Source organism: Macadamia integrifolia, unplaced genomic scaffold, assembly GCF_013358625.1.
Source record: "Macadamia integrifolia cultivar HAES 741 unplaced genomic scaffold, SCU_Mint_v3 scaffold2608, whole genome shotgun sequence".
Taxonomy (NCBI): Eukaryota; Viridiplantae; Streptophyta; class Magnoliopsida; order Proteales; family Proteaceae; genus Macadamia; species Macadamia integrifolia.
The window spans coordinates 37,555-48,103 of record NW_024868830.1 but is presented as its reverse complement, the minus strand read 5'-3'; the positions used below and the strand labels follow the sequence as shown (position 1 = coordinate 48,103).

At 33.6% G+C, this 10,549-nt stretch overlaps 2 long non-coding RNA genes across 5 annotated transcripts; one reads left to right on the top strand and one right to left on the bottom strand.

The window, feature by feature from the left end:
- Positions 1-1,296: 1,296 nt before the first annotated feature.
- On the bottom strand, positions 1,297-1,848 carry LOC122066840. The gene is made up of 2 exons (XR_006136494.1): positions 1,710-1,848; positions 1,297-1,584 (listed from the first exon to the last, which is right to left on the bottom strand). It is a non-coding gene; the product is annotated as an uncharacterized LOC122066840 (long non-coding RNA).
- Positions 1,849-3,927: 2,079 nt separating this feature from the next.
- LOC122066835 lies at positions 3,928-6,710 on the top strand. Of its 4 annotated transcripts, XR_006136485.1 has the most exons (5): positions 3,928-4,056; positions 4,135-4,221; positions 4,630-4,770; positions 4,933-5,015; positions 5,860-6,710. It is a non-coding gene; the product is annotated as an uncharacterized LOC122066835 (long non-coding RNA). The 4 variants fall into 4 exon arrangements; XR_006136487.1 differs by lacking the exons at positions 3,928-4,056; positions 4,135-4,221 and having other exon boundaries at positions 4,426-4,770; positions 5,860-6,029; positions 6,223-6,710; XR_006136486.1 differs by lacking the exons at positions 3,928-4,056; positions 4,135-4,221 and having other exon boundaries at positions 4,426-4,770; positions 5,860-6,328; positions 6,448-6,710.
- Positions 6,711-10,549: the final 3,839 nt, after the last annotated feature.

The window sequence follows — 10,549 nt, the reverse complement described above, 5'->3', positions numbered from 1 at the left end:
CATTATGCCACATGTGACAGAAAATAATTTTGGTGAAGATTTAAATGCTATAGAAGAAAAAACTTCAATACATGATGAATGATATAATTGAGTTTAACAATAACAACAGCTGTTCACTAGGAGGTCTTGAGTTGGAATCTCTTAGATGTTACTTTCTCCATCCCCCTTGTATAGTGTACCCATCTAAAAAGATAATTAAATTTGACTTCTAAACTTGACCTATGGTTAATCAACATGGTATCATATGACTAATATCAATAAACTGGTAGGATTCGCCATTTTAGCTCTAATGACTTTTTTGACATATGCCAACAAAGAATATATTTGAAGATAAACAAAAGATATATATATATATATTTAATTCACTTGAAAATATATCAAAGAAATTCTATTATCGGTAGGCCATATGATTAAGATGGGTAGGGGTGTCAATTTCAGGCCTAATGAACCCAACTGTTCAAGCCCAAAACCAACCTGGCCCATTTAGTAAATTTGCCAACCTCAAGCCCTACCATATTACAAAGGGATGTTCTTGATGCAAGGGATTTACCGATAGGTCGTTTGACTGGGATCGAGATTTAATTTTTGACCCATTATGTTTGAAATTATTATTCTACCCCCTAACCATAAAGAGTAAAGACAACCCCAGCCCAACGCCCATAAAACCCTAACCCTCGTGTTCACCTTATGGCATTTTCCGTCTAAGACTCATTTATTAGTATTCCCCTGTAGGCTGTAGCCCTACTTTACCTACCACTTTTTGGCAGACTATTTGAAGTTAAATGGACCAGTAGCCCATCTAAGGCCTGTTTAACTCAATTAAAGCTCAATAACTAACCGACCGATAATATACAAGAGGATGCATGCCCAACGTAAACCTAATTAGTTAAATGGTCGGTCATGATGCAAGAGTGGAATTAGTCTAACCCGATTAGAACCAGCCGAAAAACACCAATTGACACCCCAAAAGAAAGGCCTTGAAAATTGAGGTGATGAATCAAGTACTCAATTAATTTAACGTTCCAAAGCTGATATAACGGTAGAAATCCATCAATCATGCCATTGATCATATGGGCGAGGTTGCTTGACGGGTTTCATTTTCCTATATTGGTCCTGGTTCACCAGCTGTCATAGAACCAGAGAGCAAAGCCCAAACTCAAGCAAATAAAGTTTTGGGATTCAGTGATTACATGTTGAAATTTTGGCCAAAACCTTACTTCTAAACTACCAATTAAGAAGGAAATAAAAGCTTTATTGGATCACAAAATTTTTAGATAAAAACATGAGAGGGAGAAAGAAAAGAACCCAATTATTTTTTAAGCCTTTTATTCATTATATGGTGAACAGACATGTAGGGAGAGAGAGAGAGAGAGGCTAAATTAGTATGATTCTAGCAAATGCGGTTGCAAACACATCTATATGTGGGGTTTATAGAAAAATCATTCTGTTCACAAACTCCTCTGGCGCCGTTAAATTTTTTGTAGCACTCTTCACCACAAGCTAGGAGGGTGCAGCCAGTAGGATGCAATACCACCGGGCAAACCTTCACTTGTGCATCTGCTTTCATCATCATTGACGATGCAACTGCATGCAAACAACCCATGATATAAATATTTTCTAATAGTTCATCATCAACACCAAATAATGACGTTAAACCTATCATTACATTGCAAACCACATAGGGCTAGGAATTGGAAGTGAGAACAAACCTGAGAAGACAAGGATAGCAACGATGAGGAAGGGGGTATAAGAAACCTTAGCCATTACTTACTAAATCTCCGACTGTTATAAGCTAATCCTCACTCCGATGTTTAGTTGACTGCTTTTTGGTTCCCTCCTTGGTTATTGTGAGTGGTATTTATAGAGAAATAGGGATTACTTTGGAGCTCCAAAGATGATCTGTTTACTTAGAATGTAGATACATATTTGGCAGTAATTAAATTAAAAAGAGCAATTACTCTTATGTTTTTAAATGGGATGAGACCCAGATTGCATCGGATAGCTGGGAGGCACTTGGGATGCGTGACCGGGTGCTTTGATGGCTGGGAGGCACTTGGGATGCGTAGCCGGGTGCTTATTTAGAATGTAGATATATATTTAATAGTAATTTATGACCCATATTTGTGGGTTCCTTAATTAGGTTTAATGGGATGAGATCTTCAATTTATTGGTGTGAAATCTCACGCCCCATTCTACCACACAAAAAATAAAATAAAATAAAATAAAATTCTCACGATCTCCTTTTCTCACACACTCTCTTTCACTTTCCTTTCCCGCCCCTTCTACCTTATAAAACTCAGACGCCCTCTTCCTTCTCTCTCTTTCTCTCTCTCTCTCCACTTTCCATTTTCCTTCAAATTCTTTCCCTCCTCTCTCATATTCTTATTTTTTTTTGTAAGATTCCTCTCTCACGTTCCACTCTCTTTTTTGTGAATTCTTTTTTTTAATATACTTTCTCTGTTTATTCATTATCTCTCCATCTATCTTTCCTCAATCTATATCTTTCTATATTTCATCCCCCAAATACTTTTCTAATTAATCCTTACTAAAAAAGGGAAAAAATCCTTTCCTAATTCCTTTTAGTTCCTTTTCACTGTTTTGTGAAATATTTTTTTATATACTTTCTCTGTTTATTCATTATCTCTCCATCTATCTTTATTCAATCTATATCTTTTTATATTCCTTCCCCCAAATACTTTCCTAATTAATTCTTACCCAAAATATATATATATATATATTTCCCTAATTTCTTTTAGTTACCTTATTAGTAAAAACTCTTTAAAATCTTATTTTCAAACTTTTGTTACAATATTCCAGCAACTAACAAAAGAGAATTAGGGTTCCAACCATAGTTAGCAATTTCGGATTCGGGAATTATTCGGGCGGAGAATTATTCGAAATAATTCGATTGATTAATTTAAGGATTTGGTCAAAAAAGCGGACAAAATACAAATCGGAATCGGATTCGAGAATTATTCGATTAAAAAAATAAACGTCGGGCAAAAAATTCGGATATTATTTTTATAGTTTATTGTATATTTTTTATTTATCAATTTATTAACTTGATTTGTATACTTAGAAAGAGCAAATTACTTTATACAATAAAGTAAAAAACTATGAAAAAATTATCATTGAGTGATGGAAGCAATGGTTATTGTAATCCAATTTCTACTCATGAAATAGATTAGGCCCCAAAACAGTGAAAGCAATATTACAACTATAACAAAACAAATCAATAAATTGATCAAAAAAAATTTTCACTATCATTTTGCTTGGGTTCACAAGACCCATATTGCACTAAGATGCACTAATTTTTCAAAATTAAAGCAACAATATAAAAGAAGATTGATTGATATGGCGATATGAATCTGTCCTGGTCCCCCGGAACCTCAAATTATCCATCAAGGCTTGATATCTCCCCTATATTAGGATGAACTGATGAAGTTATGAGAAAGAAATGAAACAAATATTGATTCGTACGATTGTTACAGAAGAATTAGGTGGAGAAAAAAGATGGGAAGAAGAAGGCAGAAATTTGTGGGAGAAGAAGATGAAAAATAAAAAAAAGAAAACTATTTCAGTGGTGGGTACCGTGGGTTTCATATATGATGTTTTGTTTTTTTGTTTTTTGTTTTTTGTTTTTTCTGTTTTTTTTTCTTCTTTTTTTTTAAATACTGTTTAAGTGGACCGAATAATTCGATTTAATTCGGTTCGGCCTGAATTATTCGCGTTTTAAATTCAAATTAGTAAAAAGCGCATTTTTTACCAAATTTTATTTTTAATTTGGATTTGGTCCAAATTTTTTATTTAATTTGGATTCGGTCTGAATTTTTGATTTAATTCAAAAAAATTCGGTTCAGCCAAATAATTCGTTATTCGGCCGAATTGTTAATTAGGGTTCCAACAAAACAGGGTGTCGAGAGGCTTAGAAGCTGACGAGAGTAGGGGAAGCAGTTCTGACCATACCAAACGTTCAGAAAACCGTTCAAAATGCACGGCTCCTCTGTTGAGTCCTGAATCCAGCTATTTTTGCATTGTCAAATCCTACTCAGAATGGTACGTGAACTCAGACTAGCCTGTATTTATGAATTTTATGTATTAAAAATTTTTTTTTTTTTTTTTTTTTTTTGACAGCTGAATGCACCCCTGAAGCAGCATTCTCCATTGTGGGTGACACTGTCGTATTTGCAAGTGGAAATCCATTCAAAGATGTGGATTTGGGTATGCACTATAATACATGCATGGCCATAATTATCTACTTTATTTATTCGTTTTCCATACTTTTGATGGGAAACAAATTAACACTTCATTAATATAAAGAGAAGCCATAAATCCTGCAAATAGCATGAACCTAACATAGTGAATACGTACAATGTGAACAGCCTTGACACCCATTAGACACACTAATCCTCTTCGGCTCCCAGTGGCAATGACTTTTGCCTTACCCCTCACATGCTTCATATGTTCTAAAGAAAGTTGCTTCTCTTCCTTCAAAATTTCAAATAAGCAATGCCTTTTCTTTACTTTTTGATGCATGCTTTGCATTTCACATGCATTTCGAATTTGATGGAAGATTGAATTATTTGATGACATAAGCCTTTTTGGATCACCTCCTGTGAATTGTCGCAGGAAATGGTCGAATTGGCCACAGCAATCAGGGAAACATGTACCTCTTTCCAGGGTTAGTGTTAATTTATGTGTTTATATTCTGAAGGTCAGCCTTCCTGGGGATGAACCGACTATCTATCTGATCATGCACGATTGGGCTAGGTACTCTTCTATCTGGCTCACGCATATTCAATGTTTCTGTTGCAATGTATTTTATTGAAACCCATAAAACCCTTAAAATCCCTGATTCAAACCAAAGAGGTAGAAACTCTTCTCACTCTCTTTCTCTCTCCAACTCTCTTTCTGATTGCATTTTAATTTCAGAAAAGAGGGAAAAGTTCTTTAGTTGTGAGAGCTGAGGAAACAGTGACCTCTGCATCCAACATTCGATCTTCACTGCGGATTTGGTAAGATTTTCACTATTATTTTAATTTTAAGCAGGTGTTTCTCATCATAAATTTTTTATCTTTTAAATATTCTAACTCATACAGTTTGTGATCCGAATCTGGTTTAAGGCCATCTAAAATGATGAATTCAATGATTTGATGCGTTATCTGTCACTCAGAAATTTAAATTTCAGATTCCGTGCTTTTCCCTTGACCAGATTTCAGTGTTCTATAGCTTTATAAGTCTATTCTTTTGTTGCATAGGTGATGCTAATTAGGGGATTTTCTCATTATCAAAATTTGTTTATTGAGAAGCTCTTGTAGTTAAGTTTGTAATTCATCAAACTAACTCAGATATGGTGATTTCCTTACTCTTGAAGGTCGTCTCATTTCAAGCTTAGCAACCAATGGCCATTATTTAGATTTTTGCGTAGTGTTTTCTTATGTTCAGTACCCATTGTTGGATATTTCCTTTAATCCACCCAATATGAATATCCCTACAGGTGTTGTGATGGCTTGGAATTTTTTTTTTCTTTTTTTTGTAATGATATTCAACAATCTTACCATGCCATTTGAAATTCAGATTTTTAATGTTCTTGTGATTGCTTCACATCTTAGACGTATGAGGTTTGAAAAAGTTAATTCTAATGCTTTTTTGTAAAAAGGTAATGTAGAGATAGATTATTGTCACATATTCTCTTTAACTTAGTAGTTAAATAGGGGAATGGACAAGATAAACAATAGCATTTATTAATTATGGATAGACTTGGAACTAATTTTGTTGGCGTACCTCTCCCTTCTCTCTCTATTTGCATTGGAGTGCATTTATTTAAACTAATTTTTTTTGCTCTTTTTTCCCCTACAGATATTTTGATAATAGGGCAAAGGGGATGAATTATTGCTTTGATAATAGGGCATAAATTTGCACCAACATCAATTTGATATTCTGTTCGGAGATAGATCTCTTTGCGATCGTAAAAAAATAATCATGAGTTACCCTCTCTCTCACTTTCTCCTTCTCCTTCTTGAATCTAGGTTGTTGTCTATCTTTCTCCTGTTCAAAGAAGGATTTGAATTTTTTACAATTTGAGATTTTATTTGCTATTTTTTTTTGTCACATCGATTTCTCACCCCAATCTCTCTCTCTCTCTCTCTCTCTCTCTCTCTCTCTTGCATTGGAGTGAATTTGTTAAACTCTAATTTCTGTTGCTCATTTTTTTCCCTACAGATAATTTAGTACACAGATTGCCAGTCTCAGAGTCTTACAACAGCATTCAACACTCCCATCACTAGCGCTCCTCTCTTGCATCCCTCTTCATGTTTGATCATTAAGGGTTGTTCTCCCACAATCTTCTCCCTTCTTTTATCTCTATCAGTCCTTCTTCATCTCTCTCTCTCTCCTTGATCCAACTATTTCTCTCACACGAGAACTCTTCATACCTATTTTTTGTAGGTAACGTAAAAAGGAGTTGAGGCATGAAGGCTCAAGAACATATCCTGTTTAGGTCATTGAACAAAGAGAAAACCCTCTGTGATAAGGAGTAGCTCCATATCCCAATCATGTGATGTTTCAAAGTTACGTTTTATAACATTGATGCTCAATACAATGATTTTTTTTTTCTCGTTCTTTTTCTCATGTGAAGTTGTAGCCGAAAATTGGTTTTATTACAGAAAGATTAAAAAATACTATGGGTAAGATTTGTACCTTCCACCTTATTTTCATGTGTCTGTTGCTTTATTTGCTTTGTTGATCATTCTCCCTTTCCATCTCACTCTTCCCATGTATGACCACACGTGCATTTGCACATGTAATTTTTACTATATATATATATATACACTAGTAAAATATATATATATATATATATATATATTTGGCAGTAATTAAATTAAAGACCCATATTTGGGTGTCTAGGTTTAAAGAGAGTTAAAAAAAAAGGATTAAAGAGAGCAGTTACTCTTATTTTCCTAAATGGGATGAGATCAGAAGTGCATCGGATGGTTGAGAGGCACTTGGGATGCGTGGCCCAGTGCTTACTTAGAATGTAGATATATTCTTGGCAGTAATTAAATTAAAGACCCTTATTTGGGTGCCTAATGGTGAAAATCAAACCAAACGGTTTAAACCTAGCCCATACATTAAATAAAGCAAAGAAATAAAGAAACAAAATTAGAAATGATTGCCAAAGAAAAATAGGCCTCATACCCTATTTAGGAGTAGAAAATAGATTCTACTTGAATGCCCAGTTAGAAGTGGTATATGATTCCTGAATATTCAAAAGAAATTGATAAATTGCATATGTACTATACAATATGAACAATATAAGGAGCAAGTGAATTTCCATTTATTACAAAAATGATCACACTTATGCCCAATCCCGGCATGTTGGTATTGCAAAACTATATTGGTCTTTTTATTCCAAACTCTGTCTGATGAGTGATTAAATATTCTTAAATAATGAATATGTTGTAGGGCTGTAGGGCTTCATAAGCAAACTCATACATTGTCCAAATTGCAAAAGAAATCACAAATTATGAAAAGAGAAAGAAAAGAAAAAAAATGAGAAAAAGCCTTGATATCCCCATCCTTTAGTTTAGGGATTAACTTTCTATAATGAGAAACGAAAGGATCGGCATTTGGAAACATCATATGAAGATCTTTATCTAGGTTGGAACAAATAAATCCACAAAAAGAATAAGAGATTGAAATAGCCAAATTATCGTGATCATGAAGATTGTATTAAGGAAGGTAATGAAGGATATTTCAAGTTAAAATCAACTTGAAAGAAACCAATAACCAAATCAACTATTTGCAAATATCATAGTGAAATGCTAAAGTCCTCTTATAATTTCTTCATATCTTACCATAATAGAATGGTATCAACTCACCATAAGTTAGGCCAAGCAACATATGAGCAAGTTGTACTAATGCTTATATGTGTAAGCATTAGTATGATAATCTTTCATATGCACAAAAATATTTGGGTTGATCTTTCATTGGTTGACAAATCTCAACTGGAATGCCATGATAATTGAGTTCTATTGGATTAATTTAGAACAACTTGTGACTTTTGATATCAACTCATAAGATGCATTGGTCATGAGTATCAGTTAAGACTGAAGAATTACATGAAAAAGTATAGAAGATTTCTTCCTTCCAATATATCATTATGAGAAGCTATCTTGTGGGTGCATCCTGTTGTATGCAATAATGAACTGGTTACCTTGATTGGATGTCATCAAGTCAATATTCCCATGTCCAAAAACAGTCCATTCTTGTTAGCCATCACTAAATTCAGGATTAAGAATCATACCTACTCTATACTATGGTTTATGGGCTTCATTGAAACACTGAAAATCAATATAAAAGAATATATCAATTAAAGTTCTTATCCATTCCTTAATAGGTTGTAGTACACTTTCTGTCAAGTTTTCTAGCCTTAGTTTGAGCTCCTATCGTATGAACTATGTTTGTAGTACATTTGTTATCTAAGTTTGCATATCTAGATGACTTCACATATCAATAGAGCCAGTCAATTGATGCTTTGCATTAGAAACCTTTGGGGTACGGTATTTGTAACATAAACTACAAGATTTCCACTATAGGAAGTTTCTTTTTTTTGGGTAGAACTACTGTCGGAAGTTGCAAAAAAATTAAATCAACATATTAATTATTATTAAAAAAAGAAAAAATTTCTAACACTCATTAGAGGGTTAACCCAAGATTAGATATGATAACACCATAAACGAATAGAAAAAATCCAAACATTTCTTGAATCATAAAAGAGGAAACAAACTGTATTACTCGTTAGATGATAATATAAAAATCATTTAAACTGAATCTTGACAATTTAATTATGTAGAAAAAAGTATGGATAAAAATTCCTAGATAACCTAAATCAGGAAACAAATTAAAATATGAGTAAGAAAAATGCTCTTTTCTAATTTTTTATGCATTTTATCAAACACATATTTCACATCTTTTTGGGTAAGTCCATCAAATGCATTTGTGTCGATGTAATACAACATATGATATCACAAGGTTCAATTTTGCTCATGTGTCTTGGACTTTCTTAGTCTAGGTGAATTGTGGGGTCATGCAGTGGCTGAGGTTTTCCTAGTCTACCCAAACTGTGGGTTAAGTTTTCTCAGTCCAAAAAATAAAAAAAGATAAGATAAAATAAATAAGTAAAAATTAGGGATAACATGTTTCATGATCAATAGCTTAATTTATAGTCCCATAGGCCAGAAGAATGCTAAAAGACATGTTTCCAACTTTGTGGGAAGATAGGAAGATACACAACATGAGAGCAAAGAATTAATCCAATTTAGTTAAACAAATTGTCTTTACAAGTAAGTGTTCTTCAACAAGGAGGCATAAAAAAAAATAAAAAAAAAAAAAAAAAAAAAAGAGGAAAAAGAAAAACTAAGAATCCATTTACATCTGAAAATAAATTTAAGATCCATAGATAAGATCTTTTAAACCTAAAATCACAAATTAATAAATGAAAAGAAAGAAAAGAAGAAAACAATTACAACCCAACAACCAATCCAACAATAAAAAGAACCAATAGCCTCCCTATCCTCCCACCTTCGGCATTGCCATCAGCAGGAGAAAAGGAAAAACTCTAAGGGAATCTATAATTTGGTCTTCCCTCGGCATCTCTAGAAAGAAAATCCCCTATGTGAGGAGGCAATATCACATCAACTCCTGAAATACCACTCTTAGCCGCATCTCTTGCCAAGAAATCTGCCACTGAATTCCCCTCTATGTAATTGTGAGAAATTTTCCAAGAAATTCTTCTCATGTAAGGCTGAATTCATGTTTCTGAAAACACATTTATCAATGTTTGTAAGATAGAAAAATACTTACCAAGCAATGGAGCCTTGTCAAAGACCCATTTAAATACATTGTAATAATCATCATAAACTATATCAACATTTAGGTATTCATCCCTCAGTTATTGCAAGGCTTGTGAAACATTGCAAAGTTATTTAATACTGGCAAAGTAAGAAATAATAATTTATTTACAATAATAATATGATTAATTATATGTACCCATCAAAATTTAATTTGATCCAATTGATGGGGGGTTTGCACCAATAAACCTCCAAAATGTGACGACGATTATCTTTTTGGATAGATAATCCCAGACGTTTGCAACACATAAGGTCTACCAAGGAATTAACTCCCTTTGCTATAGGAGCATTTCTTCTTATTTCTTCAATCACCATAAGCGAAGTATATTTTGTTATCCGCTCCAGACCCTCATAGACTCTATTATTTCTTTCCCTCCACAAGTGATCTATAACAATACCAAAACCCATGGTCCACGCCTCCCTGCAGCTCACATTTTTATTATTTCTTTTCCACCATTGGGCGAGCTCCAAAATAGAGACCTGAGCACTCCATCTAAGGTTAAAACAGTGACATAAATCATTCCAGATTTCATTAGAAAAAGGGCACTCTATAAATAGATGTTGCATTGTCTCTTCTGCTGCCTTACAAAGAACACATCTGGAAACAAGAGGCACAACTTTCTTTTTCACCATTTCAT